The following is a 21,785-nucleotide window of genomic DNA, read 5'->3' on the forward strand; positions in this document are numbered from 1 at the left end:
TAATGTCAGAAGTAGACTGCAGTTTTTGAAAGCCTGTTTGTGGGAATGTGTGTCATCAAGTAAAGTTTCCAGTCATGTGAAGATGGATGGTGCAAGGCCAAAGACCAAGGTTGTTTCTCAAGTAGGCCTTCCCACATGATGAGTTTAACCCTTAACAGAAATGATGCACATGGTGAATTACCCCTATGGGATTTTGAGTCTTGATGGGATTCTGTATGTACAAACAAAACTTTAACAAAGCGCTGCCCACACCAATACGCCAAGCAACAGATAGCTTGCCACAGGACGATTCTGATAATTTTATGAGCAGTTGCTTCTTTTACACAAGTTTGCTTAAGGTCTTTACTGCATTTCTTTCACCACCACTCAAGAAATGGAAGCCTCAACATCTCATCATTCTTGTGTTCAGCTTTGTCATAATGTGGAACAGGTTGTAAATTGAGGAAAACTTTCAGCACGAGTGCCTTCTAAAAAAAAGTCTCAACATTTGTTATGGACATAAACACATTAATTTTTCCCTCAAAAACAGCGCACGTGATTTAAAAAGATTTTTAAAGATTATACGTTTAATATAAAATGCCTGCTATTCAATATATAGGAGTAACTAACAAAAAGTGAGAGCCAGTACCTCCCCCCGCCGCCCAGCAAACTGTCTCGCGGCTTCTTTTGCAAGACATTGGGCAACGTCGCTGTTTCTGTGTCCCGTTCCCAGAAAGACCAACGAGGCAGGCGCAACACGTGGACGGGAACGCTACCCGGTTTCTATGTACAAACAGGCCTGGCGCAATCTCTGTTGAGGGGTAGGGGAGGAGGAGGCTTTTGCCTTCCCCGCCGGAACGCCAGCCTCTTCACTCTATTGTGCGGCGAGGGGCTTTGAAAAGTGAGATTCCGCTGCAGTTTTTCCACGGGGGAGGGGGCACCTAGGCGTTGCAGATCTGCAGCGATTTCCTCCGGCCCTTTGAATCTCCCCGCCCCCAGCCACAGCCACGGGCATCCCTTCTCCCCAGAGCCTCTGGCTGCAGCCGGGCAATACGGCGGCTGTGCGGCTCGCCCTTGTATCGAGCGCTTCTCCTCTTCCAGCAGCCGCCATACTGCGGGGCAACCCAAACTTGTTACACACTGGCACCAACTCCTCCTCCTTCGGTCGCTGCCGCCGCCCCCATTTCTATTCCCATCAAGTGCTGCTGGGCGCGTCGCGAGGTCCAGTTAACCTGCTACTGGGAGGAAGGGAAAACGGCTGGGGAACTTGGAAGAAGCAAGCCGAGCAGGTAAAAAGCTTGGCCGGGGGCGCATGCTGGCTGCACCCTCCCTGCTTCTGGGGGCTGCAGGGAGAGGAGACGCGCTAAAGGAGGCGGTTCCGGCCCCTTCAAATCGTCCTCTCGCTGCGGGATTTGGGAGCCGGCGCCTGCTTGCAGGTTGGGGGTTGCTGCTGTAATGGGTTTGTTGTGGCGGGGGCGGGGGGCGGCGATTGCTCGCGCGGGCAGGGCTGGTGGAATGCGAAGGTGGCTGGGGGTGCAGGGAGGAAGGCACAGGGACGGAGGCTGGTTGATGGGAGAGGGGAGCGTGGCGTCTGCGATCGGAAAATAGCACGCAGCGATCCAAAATAACATGCTGTGTTGCCAGCCGAGCCTTTCCGGAAGGACCTTGCGGCGGGGGCACGTATGGGGCGCTGTGCTAAGGAGATCAGCTGCCTTTTCTGGGCTCTGGTCGCCTGACAATCGAGGGCGAGGGACTACTGGACCCTGGCTGGGTTTGCAGCGGGCGCCGCTCCCCCTCCCCGCCCGTCGAGTGCTCTGCAATTTATGCCGGCCTGAAAGGGGTCGTTCCCTCCTGGTTTTGAAAGGGAACCAAGATAAGCCCTCAAATGATTCAAAACCCGTCCCTTGGGGCTGGCGTCTCAAGGACCTTTTACAGGTTATGCATTCTGGCGTGTAGCGGAGTGGGCGGCTTGATTGCTCTGGAGTTTGCATTGCAGTTTATTTCTTTGCACGCCTTCCCAATAAAGCAGCAGCAGCGACAGCCGCCGCCTCCCTCTGTCGTTCCCTCTGCAGTTTCCCTGCAGTAAGAGCTTGTGAAGTGACCCAGACGCAGAGTTCAGGCTTTCTTTCCTCGCAACCGGTGTTAGGATGTTCACCTGCCTCCATAAACCTGCCGTAAACTCCCCCCGCCCCAGCCGCCCTCTTTATAATCTGGATAACAACGGTGCTTCTTTGTGTGGAGGCGCCAACACGAGATGTGGGCTCCTGCACCGCTCTGTCATGATTTAAGGAATATTTGTCTTTCCCAGCTGTTATTAGACATTTAAAAGACCTTTTTTCCCAGTGAGACTTTGCATAAGGGGAATGGGAGGGGGGGGGCTTTTGTGATGATGAAACTGCTTTGAAGAAAGGGGGAAAGCCCAGCCTGTCAAAAATTTTTCAAACTCATCTCTGGAAAGGGATGCAATATTCGTTTTAATTTGATTTGGAAAGCGAGATTCAGCTTTAACATACATAAAAATAGTTGGTAAAGGAATAAAAAGAGTATAAAATAAAACTATAACTGTAATGCTTTTTGTTGATGGGCATGATGTCTGTGGGTTCATTTCCTCAATAGGGCTGATGTTGCACAGAGGGTAATCTAAAACAAATCAGAGTAGTTTGACAGGTGGTGAAGTTTCCTGTTCGAATCCAGTTGAGCCTTCCTTCCTGAGAGTGCTGCTTTCAGATATTGGATGGCGTGATAGCTTTTCTGAGGCAATGGTGTATGGCACCAGCAGGGGCTGGCAACATTTGGAGTGGTATTAATAACCTCCGGAAGCTGGGATGGGTTTAGACCTGGAGTGCTGCCTTGTCTTCAGGACGTGATCATAGTGCTTTGGATTTTGCCATCCCAAATAGAAATGGGGATGCTGAGGGGGAACTAGATTGCACCTGTTGAAACTATTTGCCTTCCTTGAGCTGGGCTATGGTTATTGCCAATATAAACATGGAAAAGATACGTGAGCTGGCTTTTGTCCCTTTGTGATAAATACAAAACTGCAAAGAGTTCATATAGGTAATTTTTTTATTATAAACTGAATTCAGCATTTAATCCATTTAAAACTTTCTTCTGTCTATTGTTGTTAGTTTGTTTTAGTGCTGAGGTCTTATTCCTTTTCCCCAGGTAAATGAGCGTAAGAACAAATTCTTTGTAGAAGTTACTAATGAAAAAACAACATATGCCTTAACAGACCTCATTGCCTTTCAGCTGGTTATAAATGGGAGGTTCCTCTTTTCTTTGCATTGTATGAATAGGGTGATCTGAATCTGATGCTTTCATGTTGTGGCTGTGCACATCTCCAGTGAGTTTGTTCAAAGCACAGTAATACTACACAATATTTTATACCACAATAAAAAGAATCCATGGTAAAGGATTTTATCATGTGGTTAATACTGTAATGTCAACACTTATATGCTGTGGGATGGGTGGAAGATAAGAAAACTTTCCTTGTGGTTCCAGAAGACTCTCAAAATGTGTTGACTGCGCATTGACACTGTTGGGTGACTGGTCTACCACGTAGCCTTGGGACAGGTTGGTTGATGGTTCCTCTATTCCACAATAACTATTTCTCCTATCATTCCTAGTTCTTTTTATCTTTTTGGCATCAGGTCACAGCCAACTTAAAGGGACATTCAGAGGTGATCTGCCATTGCCTGCCTCTGTGTAGCAATCCTGGACTTTCTTGGTGGTCTCCCATCCAGGTACTAACCATGCCGACCCTTCTTACGTTCCAGGATTTGATGAGAGCTGGCTAGCCTGGGATGTCTAGGTCATGGGAAAGGTTACTGCTACCTGTTTGGATGGCAACCTCCCATTCAATTAAAGCGTTCATTCTAAATTTACAGTTGTACAGGACAAACCTTTGTTGCAAGTCTCTATTCATCTTGTAGTCTAGATGTAAATGAAATTATTCTGATCTAGTTCCAGTTTATTTCTTTACTAGGAAAGACATGTTCAGAGAAAATCTCCAGATTAAACTAAAGTTTTGAATTGATTCTGGATTTATAATTGGGCTGGACAAGTTATTTCCAGGATGTCCAGCTCTCTGGTGAAACATTTCACTTTTAGAAGAAATCTACAGTGGAAGGCTAGAGTAATTAATTCAACACTTTGAATTACTATAGGTTTGTGCCTTGCCAGTGTACATCGCAGGTTGAGTCTGTCATGGACTCTAGTCCTTGTAATCCAGATGGACTCTGTATAAGAAGTTGTAGATCATTGTATGTAGTTAAGTCCTCTAGTTTCTGTTGTTAAGATCTGCTACTGGTACTTATTTTGACATCTTTTGTATCTTATTATATATATGTTAAGGTTTTCCCCTTAGGTCAGATACAAGATTTAACATTTAACTGAAGCATAACTGCACTTCATGCTGAATTTCAGCAGAATGCCACGTAAAGATTTTTCTAAAAAACCTTGTGCTCTCATGTCTTTTTTCTTGCTGTTTCATGTTGTTTGAATTTTGCTCAGTTAATCTTTTCTATCCATTTCCACTTTGTTGCTGTTGTTTACCACTTCCCTATATCTTCTCTTTTTGTTTTTGAATTTGAGACCTTTCTTTTTCTCTTTTTTGCTTCACCTTTTCTTCTGCTGTTCTACATTATTTTAATGTTTATTTTGACCATTTTCTGGCTTGTCTTCTCAGTGTTTGGTTGTCCCTTTTAAAATCCAGTGTTGTTAATGTTCCCATCGATTGGGATGAACACACTCTTGATCTCTTCTCTGTTCTGCATTGCCTCTCTTAGCTATATCCTTTTCCTTCCTGCGATTACTCTCTTGATTTTTTCACCCTTCTTTACTCTCTGCTTTTCTTCAAGAAAATTACTGTGTCTTGATATTGATTCTTTTCCAATTCGCTCTCATATCACTCTCTTAGCCTTTGTCCTTCTGGCTCTTTCGCTATACTGATTGTCATTAGTACTGAATTCTCTTTGCTCATCTTGTTCTGCACTATCAACGACCTATCTATTCTACTTGGGTTAAATCTTTTTTGTTATTTTTGCATCTGCCCCGGTGAAGACCAGAGTACTCTCTCTTACCTTATTAATTTCAGATATATTGATTGATTGATTTATCTTGTTCTATGTTCTTCTAATGAAATTAAACTTGTTAATTATTATTCTCCTATCTGTATCTTTTTCTATTTTTAATTCATCTACCCATCTTTTTTCCCATTATCAGTTTTGTGGGCAACTTTTTACTACTTGTCTCTCTTTCTTCTCCCTTTATTTACTAGAGTGGAACTTTCCCCCTTTTAAAATATATAGTTTGATGATATTTTGGTTGTGTGCTTGGTCATCTGCCAGTCTTATTCATAGTTCTTACTTGCATATATTTTTCTAAAAAATTGTTTTCAACATACAGTAATTGTGCTTCCTGCTCTGTTTTAGTGTTCAGTCTTGGTGTTCTCTCGATCTCTCGGTATATGTATCACTGTTTCATATGCTGAACAATCTCACTTGATCTTCTTTCCTTTTCTAGTAATCTTCTCTCTCTTGTCTTTCACTTTGAAAGTTGTTGGACATCTTATTGTGACTCATTATCACAGTTTTCTTTCTGCAAATTCACTGTTAACTCCTTTTCAAAGTTTTTTTCTCTTCATTTTGGGGACTTTACTGAATCTGCTCTTGCAATTTCATTGGTCTCTTGCTAAGTAACAAGACCAACTCCTTTTACTTGATTTATCTTCAATTTTTGACACTATTACAGACACTATTATAAGTCTACAAGCAGGGCTTGTCTTGATATATTAAGAGAATGATAATTGCATCATCATCATCTTCATTATTATTAATAACCACTTATATACTGCTCTTCTAGACAAATTAGTGCCCCACTCAGAGCAGTGAACAAAGTGTTCTTATTATCCCCACAATATAGCGGGGGAGTTGAGGCCGAGAGGAGTGGCTTACCCAAGGCCACCTGCTAAGCACATGCAGTATTAGAATTTGAACCAGCAGAGTGTTGATTTGCAACCCAACCACTTAACCACTATGCTGCCGAATAGAATTTAGGATGCTTTATTAATAAGAAAGATGAAAGATTCTCAGTATAACCCCATTTGTAGATTCTTCACTCTGGAGACTGGAGCCATGAACAGACAAGACATATCTTCAGCTCATCATTTATTCCCCTATTCTCTTTTATAATCATTGTGTTTGGGATCCTTGTAGAGATTGGTAGCACAGGAAGGACCGGAATGCAACCAGTACTGTTGCCTCAGGGCTGATCTTCTTGATGAAACCTTTAGAAATGTTTCTGGTTGTCAGAAGTATAGTAGTTTTCAGCTGTAAGAGAAAGTGGGGGATAAGAACATATTTTGCTATCCCAAAGAGGAGAAAATTCTACTTTTTTCCTGTCATAGATACAGCATGGTCTTCCCGGACATTGAAAGAGACCATTCTTTTGCTGTGCAGTCACAGATCATGTCTCACTCCCTGATAACGTTTATGGTAAAAACAAAAAGTGTTGCAATCTTGAGGCCTTTAAAAAAAAAAACTGTTGCCCCAGAACATTGTATTCTATTCCTCAGAGTTTTCTGTTCTTTCCATTAATATGCTTTGACTCTGCAAGATATCGAATACTCAATATCAAATAACATTAAGCCCATTGCTTACAAAGATGACATTAAAATAATTTTGAGTGAAGAGGAAGTTGGTAATATAAATGTTCTAAATCTAAAGAAACTTTCAAACTGTGTGGCAAAATACTTATGCAACAGTGTGGGGATGCTGTTTATAGCACTGCATATTTTAATTAACAAAACCATGTATGTTTATTCACTGTAAAATAGGAACTGACAAGCGTGGTAAACTCACGAGGACATGTGAGAGGCCACCTCATTTCCCCCCTCCCCACACTAGTTTTTATTTCACTGTTCCTAGCCCCCATATCATCTCTGTTTTCCTGACTTCTCTCATTTCCACACACGAACCTTCCCTGCTCCCCAATCTTCAACTTTATGTATTATTTATTTAATACCTTTTCCCCCAGTGGGGACCCAAAACAACTTATATTATTCTCCAGTCCTCCATTTATCCGCACAACAGCCCTAGTACAATGAGCAACTGGTACAATGTCACCCATTTGAACCTGGGACTTCCAGTCAAATGGTTTTTATGAAGTGGCTGCTGTTGAGTAGTAGTAAGTTGCTACATTGTCCACTGGGTTTAGGTGAGTCATACAAGTCATGTGGTACTGAATCACCAGGTGGTTGCTGCCAGGCCTGGCCCCAATGACTCTTCCCTTCTGAGTTGCCTAGCACCTCCACAATGGCCATGAAGGACATTTATTTCTTAAAGATACAAACACTGCTATTTTTTGGGAAGGGTTTTTTTTATACCCCCCCCTTTTTTTTTTAAAGATTTCAGCGTTTTATGCAAACTTGGAGCCTTTCAAGATTGTAGAAATATCTGTCTTGTCAGTTCCTGGCCCCCATTTCCAGAAATTAAGTATCCACCTATTTGGCCTCATTGAAAATTAGAGGTATCGATTGCCTTTCAAATCGGTGCTCACATGTGGCTTGGTAATAGAGTGTGCTCATTCACCAACAGTTGACACATACTGCTGGTCTCAACCACATTGACTGCTGGCTAATGGGGAAAATTGTACAGATGCCTTTGATTTTGCAGTTTTCCCAAAACTGATGCGTAAACGTTTCAGGTAGCTGTAAGCCCACTTGAGTTTGGTAAAAAGAAGATAATATTTTTTTAAAATGAATAAACCCATTCCATAATTCTGGTTGAGTATTTATTTATTTAATCTATGCTGCCTCTTCAGAGTTCTGCTCAAGGCAGCTTACAACTAAAAACCACAATATTAAAGCACAAAGCATAAAAACTATCCATAAAACAGAAGCAGATATTTACAAAGCTGATAAGATAAAGCCCTAATTAAAAGCCTGGGTAAGCCAGGTACATTAAAGAAAATATAGTAGGCACCAGGCAAGCCTCAAGTTATTCCAAACGTGAGGTGCCACCATAGAATAGGCCCTGTCTCTAGTTGCCACCCACCTCACCTCTGATGATAGGAGCAAAAACAGCAGGGCTTGAGAGGCAGATCTTAACCAGTGGGCTGCATAGTATGGGAGGAGGTGGACCTTCAGGTACCCTGGACATAATCTGTTTAGAGCCTTGAAGATAAGAACTGGCACTTTGAATTGTTCCCAGAAAGAGATTTGTAACAAGTGGAGATCTTTCAGCACAGGAGCGTAGATGTTAAATAGCATGTGAGATACGATGGAGCCCTGTGGGCCATAGCATAAATGTCAAGGGGCCAAGCAGCAGTCCTCCGCACCACCTTCTGTAATTAGTTGGTCAGGAGCAGAATCACTGAAGCATAGTAATCCCTGCGCCCAGCCTAGCAAGCCTCTCCAGAAGGATAAGATGATCGATTGTATCAGGTCCAGGAGAATCAACAAGGATGCGCTTCCCCTACCACTCTCTTGATGAAAGTCATCAGTCAGGGCGACCAGGGCCATTTCTGTCCCAAAACGAGGCTGGAGTACAGATTGAAATGGGTGTAGATGATCTCTAAGACTGTCTGTCTGAAGTGGTGAGCTGCTACACACTCTTGCTCGAGAATGGAATATTAGCTACTGAATAGTCTTGAGTAGAGAATAATGTTCAGCTAAGACCAAGGTCCATATGGCAGGCAATGGCAAACCACCTTTGTTAGTCTGTTTGTCTTGAAAACTCCAGCCGGGGTCGTCATAAGTCAACAATGACTTGACTGCACTGTCCACCACCACCACTCCACTTTTAACTCCCAGTCTGCAACATAAGACTAACTTTTAATTATCTTTCACGTTTTTATATTGCTATCCATGAAAAGAGTTCAGGTGGGCTCCAAGTGATTTTTTTGTCCCTCACAGAAACCCTGTGAACCACTGTGACATATGGACATCTAGTGAGCTTCATGGCTGAATAGGGATTTGAATTTGTTTTCCCTCCTCTCTTCCCAATACTTTTATTTTCTCAGTTCTTCTTTCTTATCTCAACAACTAATCTTAAAAAAAGCGATTTTTCAGTAGTGTGACCTGTGTTTATTTGAGGCAGCCATTCCTACGTCCAGGAATGGTAGCAGGCTTCAGGGTTAGGCTAAATTAAGGCATACAAGGCACTGTTAAAGGTACTGTTTATAAGATTTGAAAGACAAAACTCAGGCCAAATTCCTAAATGTCCTTATTAAGCATGTTGCTAATTAAACAAGTCACATTGTACTTTGAATTTATATTGAATTTATATACTGCCCTTCAGGACACTTAATGCCACACTCAGAGTGGCTTACAAATTGTATTATGCTACAATAAAATTGGTTAGTCTTAAAGGTGCTACTGGACTCTTTTTGATTTTGCTACCACAGACTAACACGGCTAACTCCTCTGCATTGTACTCGGTGGACCTTAGGTTTGAGTCAATGTGTAGACTTTAATACTACATTCTGAGAGGACTATTCGGAAATAATTACAAGAGTTTGGTGGACACACTCCTTTAAAATTGGCATTTATCACTTTTTTCTCACTTTACACATTCTAAATTAATGGAAGTTATCAAAATTGTTAACTTGTAGATAATGTATATATGTAAGTCTGTAACTCGAGTTTTGCACTGGGCAAAGTGCAGTTTTTCTTCTGCTTAACTGTTATGCAACAATGGGTTTGATACTCTCTTGAAACAATGGGATAATCAGTAGTGCAGCTTTGACTTTAGCCTCTGTCCTGTGCGCAGTTTACAAGTTGCTGAGCCTCTGGTATGGATTTGGAAGAGCTCCTTGCTCAAATAATTGAGGTGTGCCAATTTTCTTACTTGGAGCCCTCTCATAAGATACGCAAGTAAAAGCTGCATGTTGAGAAGCTTACTGGATTATTCTAATTCCTGCTGAATGTCTGGGAATGTTTTATGGTTCTTGGTGTGTGTGTTGTTAGAATAATAATGCATAGGAGAGCAAGGATTTGAAAGGCCTTTGGCAGATAAACGTTTTCTATCAAGTTGTCTCATACAAATGTCGAAGAACAGAATCCAAAACAAGACTTGCCTAACAGGATTTTAAGGTAGTTTTATTCCTCTCTAAAACTCTTCCTTTTAAAAGAGTTATTTTGTTTGGTAGTTCATTTTATTTAAAGTACAGTATTCCCCTGTTTAATAAATTATACATTGAATAGGTCATTCTAAACTAATATATCTGAAGTGAGATGCATTCAAATCATGGGAATGTGAGTTGATATATTAGTTTAGAATGACCTAGTTCTTCGACATGTGTCTTCTCTAGTCCCAACTTCCCTTACCTGCTACTTTTGCCCCACTTGCTTTCTTCATTATTTGGTTCCTTGGAACCAGTCTCTCTCCTATTTTAAGTTGCCCCCTTCCCTCTTCTCTTCAGTCCATTTAATAACAACAACATTGAATTTATATACTGCCCTTCAGGACACTTAATGCCACACTCAGAGCGGTTTACAAATTGTATTATCCGCCCAACAATCGCCCTGTGAGGTGAGTGGGGCTGAGAGAGTTCTTTCTTGATCATGGCGCCCAAACTCTGAAACTCTCTTCCCAGGGAGCTTCTTCTGTCCCTTTCTGTTGCCATTTTCTGCCAGTGAGTAAAGACTTTTGTTTTATTTGGCATTCTTTCAGTGATCTCTTCTTCATGCCCAGTGTTTAATGGTTTAAAATGTTTTTGTGGCATTTTGTACCCTTACAAGACTTGTTCTATACTGCCTCCCTGACTTTCTTAGTGTTCCCTTAGATTTTTGCTGCCACCAAAGGTTCTTGTCTTAGCTGTCTTTTCAATTTGACCTGCAGTATAGGAAGGCTTCATTATATTTGGCAGATTGACAGAACAGTCAGCACATGGTCAGTGGGTGGCTGTAAGGTAAAAGAGAATCCTTTATTCTAGATAAAACGGGCATTTTGCTTATATAGAATGAAAGTTTATTTCCCTCAGAACAACTCTCACTGAACTGCAGTTCAGTTAGTCCATAGGGTACAGCTACCATCCAATTGTAACACACTTCACTCACCCACTTTTTCTTCCCCTTTAAACCATATCAGACATACATTCAAAACCCCACATTAATTAGCAGAAATGAAACACAGATATTTACATGGCAAAATATTATAGTTTTAATCGTTGTTTTTATGTCCATGTTGTTTAGCTCTGGTTTTAACTGTTTTAATGGTGTGTTGTCAGTGATATTGTTTTGGTTGGTTTAATCAATTTAAAATGTGATTTTTATTATGTATGTTTTGTTAGCTGCATTGGTGGCCCTTATGAAGTCAGAAAAGCAGGATATGGATTTTGCTAAATAAATAATAAATACCTGTTAGTAGAGTATGTCATCAGAAAAACAGTGAAAAATTAGTATTCATTGATTAGGGACTTCAGTGAAGGAAGCAGTAACTTTAAACATGAGTAAACTATGAGAGTACATTCTGTATGTTGATATATGTAGTCAGGTTACCTTTCGGGTTGGCAGTACAGCTATTTTGGGCAAGCCTTTGTGCCACATCCTGTTGCAGTTAGCATTAAATAATACGTTACATTTTTGTGCAAGTTGTTGAGAAGATGAAGATTCTTTATTATACATTCTCAGGTTTTTTTTTTGGTGCACACCCCATCTGTGTCCGTACAGTACATATGTGTGAAGGAATGATGCACACCTTTTGGTACAGAACAGAACTTGTGCGATTGTTCCCATGATCCCTCTATGCATACTGCTTCTTCCTGGATATGCCTTCTAAGGAAGTCTAGTGTATGCTGATATCGCACAGTGCTTGCAATGCTTGTCAAAAGTAAGTACTTCTATACATGGCTCATTTTGAGGGGGAACACACCGGAATGCCGTACTGGTAGTTCCCCCAAGTCAGGTGGCCCCACCCACCTGACTTTCAAACATTCTGGGCCGTTTAGGCCTCAATTGGGGCCAAAACGGCCACAATTGGGGCCAAAACAGCCCGGAGCGGGTCGGTGCCAGGTGGGGGAAGCACCCTCCGCCCGGCACCGACCCGATCCCGGCCGTTTTGGCCCCGATCCGTGCTGAAACATGTAAAAATTGTCAATTTTGGCCCATTTCGGGGCCAAAACAGCCTGGATAGGGGCTAAAACGGCCAGGATTGGGTCAGTGGCAGGCAGGGGGAGTCTCACCCACCTGGCACCAACCTATTCCCAGCCGTTTTGGCCCCAATCCTGGCTGAAACAGGTCAAAAATGGCCATTTTGGGCCTGTTTCGGGGCTGAAATGGACTGGATCGGGGCTGAAACGGCCCTGATTCTGGCTGAAACGGGTCAAAAATAGCCATTTTTGGCCATTTGGGGCCCATTTTGGGGCCAAAATGGACTGGATTAGGGCTGAAACGGCCAGGATTGGGTCACTTCCGGGCTTGGGGAGCCTCCTTTGCCCGGCACTGACCCGGTCCCGGCCATTTCGGCCACAATGTTGGCCGAAACGGGTCAAAAATGGCCATTGTCGGCCATTTTGGGCCCGTTTGGGCCCAATCCGGGCTGTTTTGGGCCTGATCCATTGTTAGCCATTTTGGGCCCGTTTCGGCTGGGATTGGGGCCAAAACAGCCCAGATTGGATTGTTACCTGGTGGGGGAAGCTTCCCCCGCCTGGCACGGACATGGTTCTGGCCGTTTCAGCCCCCATCCTGGCCGAAATGGGCCCAAAATGGCCATTTTGGGCCCGTTTTGGCCTGGATTGAGGCCAAAGGTGCCTGGATCGGGTCAGTGCTGGGCAGGGGAAGCATACCCTGCCCAGCACCATCCTGATCCCGGCCTTTTCGGCCCCAATCCTGGCCCAAAAGGCCCAAAATAGCCACTTTCGGCCATTTGGGCAATTTTCTGCCGAGATTGGGGCCAGAACTGCCAGGATCTGGTCAGTGCCAGGTGGGGGAACCATCCCCTGCCCAGCACTGATCTGGTCCAGGCTGTTTCAGCCATGATCCGGGCCCCAACGGGACCCAAATGGTCATTTTTTGACCGTTCGGGACCCTTTTTGGCTGGGATCAGGACCCAAACTGCCAAGATTGGGTCGGTGCCTGGTGGGGGACCCCTGTCCTGCCTGGCTCCAACCCAATCCAGGCTGATTTGGGCCTGATCCAGGCCAAAACATGCCCAAAATGGCCATTTTGGGCCTTTTGGCCTGAATTGGGAACAAAACAGCCCTGATCAGGCCACTGCCAGGCGGGGGAACACTCCCCCATCTGGCAGCAGCCGAATCCTGCCATTTTGGCCCGATCAAGGGGTGTGGCATATGTTAATGAGTTATGCTAATGAGTTCCTGCCGTATTTTTTCTATGAAATGACCCCTGATTCTATACATAATTAATCATTTTATGTAGCTGCACCTTGTTCGAGTTCTGATCATAATCTGATCGATCATTTTGAATACTTTTTGAAGGCTTCTAGCTTAGATACTTTCTAACAGAAGTAAAAAGTCAAAATGTTGCACCTATTCTGCCATTTTTTTAAAAAAAGTCACACAGATGTAAGCTGAAAAAAGGAAAATGGTATCCCCTCTAGCCTATGCCCCATAGCACCTTGGCCTGCAACTAAAAAACTACTTAACCTAGTCACAAACAGATATAGGACCTATGCCAATAGCAAGTTGGTTTAGGTAGTATGTTTGACCTCAGGTCTTATATGTGTCGTGGCTACTGTACCCTTGTAGGTATGCAAGTCTTTAAATTCTCCCCCTCTGCCCATTTTCAAGAGTATTGCTTCCTCCCTGGCAATGGTTCAAATCTGTTAATGTCTACAGTTGGTCAAAGTGAGTTGGCAATTTGTTTGAGCCATTTGGGTTTTTAAAAAAACTGTTTCCCTTTTTGTTTACAAAATTTTCCACTTCCTCCAAGACCAGCAGTTACTCAAACGTATTAATTCTTCTTAACTGACCTCTTCCAAAGGACTTTTTGGTCAGTACTTGTAAGACTCTTTAATCTGGGGAACAAAAATTCATTTTGTGGGAATGCTGAGTAAATAAGTATAGGGCTGGGGTTGAAATCTAGATGAGCTATGACAATTGTGGTCGCCCCTGTTTGAACATACTAAGTTACTCTTGCTGTGGATGGTCAGAAAAGGTAAAACTTTGTTTGGAAGTAGCATGGAACATTGCAATATGGTTGTAGCGAAAATAGTGGGCACTGATTCATATCTCCCAGTGTTTTGCATATGATGGAAACATTAGTCATGTTCTTATTGTCTTTATATGATGCTAAAATATAAATATGATAAGCCAAGCAAGACATTCCAGTCTTGTGTGTTGTCTGGTCCCCCTAAGCCCTACCATTGTATACAAATTTGTGTGTGTGGGGGGGGGGGTAATAAAGGCTGACCTTCAAGTTCATGTGACAAATATTTTGTGTGCTTTTTGACTATTGAATAAAATCATATTTTATTGGACTTGTAAAGAAAAGACAGATTGCTTATTGGTATGATGACATGGCTATTTTAGCATTATGGATTCTAGTCATCTAGTCACACCCATACTACATATGATTGCCAAGGTCCAACAAGGCTATGCTGTCTGCATAACAGACTTTGTGCAGGTACTAGAATCAGGGGAAAAGTTGTTGGCTTTTTAAAATAGGCAGTTTGCTTCCATTTGGGCACCATTGGATAAGACAAAGAGGCTAGGAATCTGCCTATTGTTTTTGTGATTTAAATCTATACTGGGAAAACTAAGGTTGATATTTCTCTGAGGCAAATCTAATTTGGTATTCCTTGGTACATGAAGACTGCTGCCACCTGGATGTTGCAGCAATTCAACAGGCTAACAAGAAAGTTTAAAGAAAACAATGTCTTTGCTAATTACAATATGTCATGAATTAAACAATAATAAACCAAGACAGAAACGGGACTAAAATGTAGAGTACTGGGAGAGATTACCAAATATCCACTTCAAGTAATCTGATTTTGGAGAAATATGAACAAGTACAAATTATGATTTGTTCAGTTATGTGCATCACTCAGTTAGCTTCTCTTTGGAAAAAAATCTTTCCAATTTTGGTTTACTTTGCTTTTTTTCCTGTCTGCTGACTTTTGTTCTATAGCTGGTACTGCCCTGGATTTAAAACAATAGTTCAAAACTGTCCAAACAAAACTATAGCTCACGCTATCTTGAGCTGGCATAATAATTGGGGGTCATGACTTCTATAAGACTGGTCTTTATTTTTGTGGCTCAATGTAAGGAAGAGCATATGCATCACTAAAACATGCAGGCTTAACTGTTTACAATATTACTGATTATTCTGATTTGGATTTTACAAACAAAGGACAAATGTTTGTGGGCATTTTTAAATCTGTTCTGAAGTAAGAATTGTTCAATATAGAAAACATGCTGGGAAATACATCACCTAAGTTAAGGGTCTACTAATTGGACAGTTTGGTAAAAACTCCTGTTGCTCCAGGAAGCTTAAGTTGGTTTCTAGTTCTGAGTTCTTTATTCTCAGTTCCTAGTTCCTTATTATTGGAGAAAATTGACAAGCTTTGCAGCCTAAAATAAAATTTGGAGGAGCACATATCATATACAGCCATGTTCAGGGGATTCTGCCCTCCAAGTGGACTATGCTGCCTGCTACAAAGCCCAGTTCTTGAGTTAACTGCTTCTTAGTAGGGTGCTCCCAGGATAAATGCACAAGCGAAAGTGGGGGGGGGGTGCACCCCAAAACAATCTTTGGATCACCTCGAATCACACAGCCCTGAACTGCAGAGACTGTCCCGTACAAGAAGACATGCGCTGGTGTGACTCAAAGATTGGTTATGGAGATAAGAGTTCCTATTTGAGCTGCCTCCCAGAAGCTTCTTTGGGAAGAGATATGAATAAGGAACAGGAACAGATACATATCCTCTGCACTCTCAGATGAGGCTTACTCCAACACACATCATACACCCCCACAGTCAGGGAACTCTGCCCTCCAAGTGGACCTGTGATGCTTCCAGCCTTATTCTGGTGTGCAAAAGTCATGTAGCTGTTCCAGTTCCTTATTCACATAATATTTGGGGTAATCAAAAAATTGTGCAGCCTCCCTCGCTTCCTGACTGTATTTCTCCTGAGGGGAGCCCACTTTGTAGCAGCAAGCACAGATACTGTGCCTTGGTACCAGAAGCATCATAGGTCCACCTGGAGGGCAGATTCCCCTGGCTGTGGATTGTACGATTGATGGTGGAGTAAGCCTCATCTGGGAGAGCAAAGGGCTTGTATCTGTTCCTCAAAATAGGAGCTCTTAGCTCCATAACCAGTCTTTGGATCAACACCAGCGCATGTCTTCTTGTACAGGACAGTCTATGGAGTGTGAGGTGGTGTGATTCAGGGTGATCTTAAGATTGCTTTGGGGTGCAATCCCCCCTTCTTCTGCCTGTGCATTTGTCCTGGGGGAAACACACTTTGGAGCAGCACAAGAACTGGGCTTTGGGGAAGGATCCAGCATAGGTCCATTTGGAGGACAGAGTCCTCTGTGTCCGGGGTCAGCAGCCCAGCCCCCGGACTTGCTGACAGGCAGCGGCAGGGGGCAGCCAGGAGACAGCAGTACAACCGCTCTGTCTGGCAAACAGAGCCAGAACCTGCCTACTCCAGGGGGAAGGGGCGAAAGGCCAAAGCCTCAGAAGGCTGGAGGGAGCAGGGAGAAGCCAGCTAGTCCCACCCCCCAGGGGGAAGAGAGGGGGCTAAGCAGGCTAGAGGAAAAGGGCCAAGGCAGGGGGAATAGGGACACAGCAACAACCCAAACAGAGCCCTTACCTTCCAAGGAGGAGAAGCAGCCACTACAGCCCAGAGCCACCCCCTGGCTAGAGGACAGCAGCCTGGCTCAGGAGGTGCTAGGAGCCAAGCCCCTCCAGGTGGAGCTGCCACAGGCATTCTGGGGGAGGAGATGGGTAGCCCCGCCCGGCATCAGTGAACAGGCAGCACAGAAGCTGGCCAGGGCAGCTCCTCGCGAGCAAGGCCAGCCAGGCTCAGCAGCACATAAGCCGGCTGGGGCAGCTCCTCGTGAGCAAGGCCAGGCAGGCTCAGCAGCACAGAAGCCGGCTGGGGCAGCTCCTCGTGAGCAAGGCCAGGCAGGCTCAGCAGCACCGAAGCCGGCTGGGGCAGCTCCTCATGAGCAAGGCCAAGGAGACCTCAGCTGGGGATGGCTCGCATTCAATCCCACCCTGCCAGCAAGGCAAGGAAGCCAAGAAGGGATTACTGGTAGGAGGGAAACACCTGAGGGAAGGCCCAGCTGGGCCAAGTCAGGAGATGGCACAAGCCTAGAAGGAGGGCGGGGCGGGGAAAGGAAGCCCTATATAAGGTGGCTAGGAAGAGCTCTGAGGGGGTGGGTGTGAGTGAGGAGTGATGATGTGGAGTGAGAGCAGTAGGATGCAAGGGTGGAGGCTTGGAGGAGAGTGCTGGAAGGAGGAGATGAAGGAGGATGCAGGGGGTAAGCAGGCCAGGTTGAGCAGGCCAGCGAGTGGACTGAGAGGGAGTCTGGGTGAGGTATACCGCCCCTCCTTCCACAGAGCAGGGTCCTGCAGAATCCCTGGCCCCCCTGTGACGTCAGGTGCAGACCACCCAGTGCCACGCCCAGCGGCAGCCGCGGCAAGCCCTGACACTCTGAACATTGCAGTGTATGATCGTTTATCTTCCAAACTTTATTTTAGGGTGCAGAGCTTTTCAATTTTCCCCAATATTTGTGTTTGGATTTGCGAATAAGGAACTGGGACCAACTTTAGCTTTATTTCTGCTCTATGGACTGCATAGAGGTAGTTAGATCCTACTTCACTGAGTAACATTGGGATTAAGAACATATTAGAATACCTGTTGTATTATTTAATGGGCCATTCTGCTGTTCTGTAAAATAGTTTCTATATTTTACAGGATTTTGAATGCAGTTTACTATATTCATTATAGCCAGTTTCCTGTTAAAATGAGTTTGTGCAGATTATGTCAGATGTGCACTAGTCAGCTTTATGGCTATGTTCTCACAAGCGTTTTCTTGCATTCTTCAGTTGGTAACTTGGTTTACAGTCCCTCTGGGCTTCCACATCCACCTTTGCTTATTTGTGGAGGGTCACTACTGGTACCATTTGATTGCAGAGTAGAATGTATTTGTTTAGTGTCAGTGAAGGAGGCAAGCAGGCAAACAAACAAAATAATCTTGTGAGCAAGCTCCAAGTGTCCGATATATTTTGACATTCTTTAACATGTGAAGTGATCCTAAGAATCTGGGGAATGCTAACTGAATGTGGACGCAATGTATTGGGATTTTTGTGTCTGAATTCTGGAAGTTATTTTGAAATTTAGGAGGGTTTTTGACTCCTTAGTGTTGAAGGGAGGTGAGAACTGAGAAGCACATCTAGTGAAATACTCTTTTTTCTTTTTTTTTGCAGCTTATAAACATGCAGGAGCTAGACCCTAGTTAATAGTCTAGGACCATCTGTGTCTGCAGCAATGCTGAAGGGTAAGCAGGTGTGAACTTGATCAGTTTCTTGGATGGAAGAGCCCCATGGAAAAGCGAGACATATATAACAGATAATTTAAGTAAACACACAGGAATCGTTTAATGAATCTTGCAGTAGCTCTGTCAAGTTTCTTTTATATGCACTAGAGACATTGTTTAAAAAAAACGCTAGCATCTCTGTTAGAACTGTGGTTTGTCAAGGAACGATTAGTTGGCTTACACCTACTTTTTAAAACAAGCTTATTTTAACACTTCTCTGTGTTATCAGATAGTATGTATTGGCATCTAACCACTCTTTGAAGACTTTTAGTAACACTTTTCCTGTGTAAGAATTTTCTGTAGGAAATGAGGAAAAAACCCTCTCAATAGGCAATTGAATGCCTTCTGTTTTTTAATTGCTGGCTTTATAAGCATTAAATCCCTCTGGCTGTATGGCTGCATCCATTTCCTTCTCTGGCTCAGTAAAGATCATATGAAATAGAATGTCAGTTATTTTTATTGCTGTATCAGAAACTCTTTTTAGAGGATTATGGAACAATCTATTGCCACAAGGTCCTTATTTTGTACAAAACTATTCCACTGAGTATTATTTTGCATATGTACAAAAGTAGCCCTGAGCAATGAATGGAAGAACAATGCAGTGTGGAACTCAGAACATAAGAGCTGATTCACTAGTGCTTAGTCATTGCTACACATGCAATTCTTGGATTACTGTCTGTTATAAGACTCTGGGATGAATGTGTCTTCATGGAAAACGGTTGTGTTTTTATTAACATTGGATGGTAGGGACATTCTGTTTGAAATGATTAATGACTGATATCTCATTTATATGTCATCAATACGTTTTTCAAGTGATGAACTTCTGTGTGAACTGCCTCATGAACATTTCTGTGTTTTTTCCCATTATAGATCATCCTTGATTTATCTCAAGGTTTGAATTCTTTGGTCATAATTGGAACAGGCTTGCATTTCTCGTTTCTCTACTAGACAGTATACAGTAAACCAAAAGTTTGAATGAACGGAGATGGAGTGAGTTTTCCAGCACATCATTCAATAGTCAAAGAGAGAGAAAAAAGGTTTCTTGAAAGAGAACTAGATGTCAGGTTAAGAATTTTAAGTTTAGTCTCAAGATTGGCATGATGAAGACAGGAATTCTTAGATTTCAAAACTTCTCCTTGTCTGGAATGTTCTTGCCTCCCTTCTTGGGCTTCATAGTAACATCACTAGCTCACTGCTACACCATGCATCCTGCTCTTGGGCAAGCAGGTGGCAGCAGCTTGGTGCACAAGCTGGGGCATCAGTTATCATAGATGTTTGTGAGCTCTGTCTTTCGAGAAACCTCTTCCCTCTGACTTGGTTGCCATGACTAACAAAGGTTTTCAAGCAGCAGGGCATGAACACCTGAATTAGGGGCAGCATATAGTGCTGTGCCAGGCTAGTCACTTGCAGTACATGTGCTGCAGGTTAGGCTTCCCAGACTGAGTTAATTTTTTATGTGTTGATGAAGCTCCTCCCACCCTGGAGATGCTAGAGCCGCTTTTAACTGGCATGAATGTTCCTGATTCTTACAGTTGCCAAAAAGGGCAGGGGGCAACACAGTCTATATCATAGTTTCTTGGTGTTTGGCAGGCTTTCAGTTATGGGAGTGAGGTTGCAGGTGCATATCTAAGAGTTTGCATATCTTTGCAAGTGCTTGGGTGCAATAGGAGAGTATAGAGCGGCTGTCTTTCCACACATTGATTCAAGGGTCTTTCCACAGTCCGCTCTCATGCACTGTAGGCTCCTCCCTCAAACTACCCACCATTAATTCTTACTTGTTCTGACTTGGTTTTGATTTGAATTTATATATGTGATGCACTGAGGTGATTAGTTTGCTTCAGGATCATGTGGCCATATAAGTATCGAAATGAAAATTAGAAAACTTACTTTGACAAAGAGTAAGCTTGAATTTGCATTTTTTTTAAAAACGTAGTAAATAAAAATATCTGCGTTATGATTAAAAAGGCATCTTATGTAAAAATGCCCAGCTTTGCTGCTCTTGCCTCTTAAAATTGCCCTGTCTTTTATTATTGCTGCTTTTCATTGGCTCAGGAATGTCAGTGTACATATTCTTATTTTATTGTCATTTATACTCTGTCTTTCTCCCCAGTGGAGACCCAAAGAGGTTTACATTATTCCCCACTCCTCCATTTTATCCTCACAACAACCCTATGAGGTAAATTAGTCTGAGAGTATGTGACTGGTCCAAGGTCAACCATTGAGCTTCTTTGGTAGAAAAGAGTTTTGAACCTGAATCCTCTAACCAATACAGCACACTGGTTCTGTATAGATGGATTTACTGGTGGGAGGGGGGAGAAGAAGGGAATACTGTATTTACTTTTATTAATGTAACGAACACAACTGTCTTCATTAGAAGTAAAGTAGTTGTCACTCTGTTTTGCACTGAACCCATAGTACCTATGCATCAAATATCATTAGTTCTACTTAAAGCTTTGTGTTTTAGAGCATGTGGACTTTGACCTTAATGCTCAGCTTAGCTCCCTGGCAGGCAGACAAAACAACTGTACTAAAAGCCTGAAATTCAAGCACTTGAAATCCTGTTTCAGTGATCGGTGTAGTTCCAGAGAGCTAAATGAGGGAAGGATATGGAAAGTTTCTGAAATATATCGATCTTTTAAAAACAGGATATACCTAGCAAAGTATGCTCCTGTTCATTGGAAACCGTTTAGAGAACTCTGTTATCCTTTCATGCCAAGACTTGACGGTTGTTTGGCTACTATGAGAAAGAGAATACAATATTCCATACACCTTTTGGTCTGATCCTGTGGGACTCTTCTTGCATTTTTATTTTTCCCTATCAAGTTTATTATAGTTCTTTGTAAGGCTGCCTCAAAAGGACAGGACAGGCAGAAATATGATAGTCATAGCCTTTCCAGGCAAAAAGTTGATGGAAAAAGTTTAACCTGCTGACTTTCAGTGTCACATACAATTGCTAGGCGCATAGGCTGTGCATGGGGTGGGGGGGTTAGATGTGAATGATTCAGAGGATAGAGTGTTCTGGTGTTATTACCCCAGGATAACTGTGCAAATAGACTCATTATTGAAAGTGCACTAGTTCATTGTTTTCTGCAAGATTCCTCAGCTCCATTTGTATGCTAGACTGCTTTTTATAGCACGAGGAAGGTTCTTTCATTCCTTGTCATTACGAGAAATTGTGTCTGGTGTCTGGTCATTTGTAAGAAGTTGGCTCATTCAGCCAGAAATGATCTAATCTCTTAAGTAAGCCAGATTGTATTAGGTGAACATTTTTCTTTGTATTTTTTAAATGACAGTTGTACCT

The 21,785-nt window shown here is 42.9% G+C and overlaps 1 protein-coding gene across 7 annotated transcripts in view; it reads left to right on the plus strand.

Moving 5' to 3' along the window:
- Nucleotides 1-909: 909 nt before the first annotated feature.
- Nucleotides 910-21,785, plus strand: part of SEMA4D (semaphorin 4D) — a 151,516-nt gene continuing 130,640 nt past the window's right edge. For 5 of the 7 annotated variants that reach the window (XM_054986238.1, XM_054986241.1, XM_054986240.1 and 2 more), the window contains exon 1: nucleotides 910-1,268. The gene's annotated coding sequence lies outside the window, so the exon portion shown is untranslated. Of the gene's footprint in view, nucleotides 1,269-10,017; nucleotides 10,073-18,374; nucleotides 18,446-21,785 lie in introns of those variants that run through there. The other 2 variants (XM_054986234.1, XM_054986236.1) reach the window with 2 other exon arrangements.

This window comes from Eublepharis macularius, chromosome 8 (assembly GCF_028583425.1).
Source record: "Eublepharis macularius isolate TG4126 chromosome 8, MPM_Emac_v1.0, whole genome shotgun sequence".
Classification (NCBI taxonomy): Eukaryota; Metazoa; Chordata; class Lepidosauria; order Squamata; family Eublepharidae; genus Eublepharis; species Eublepharis macularius.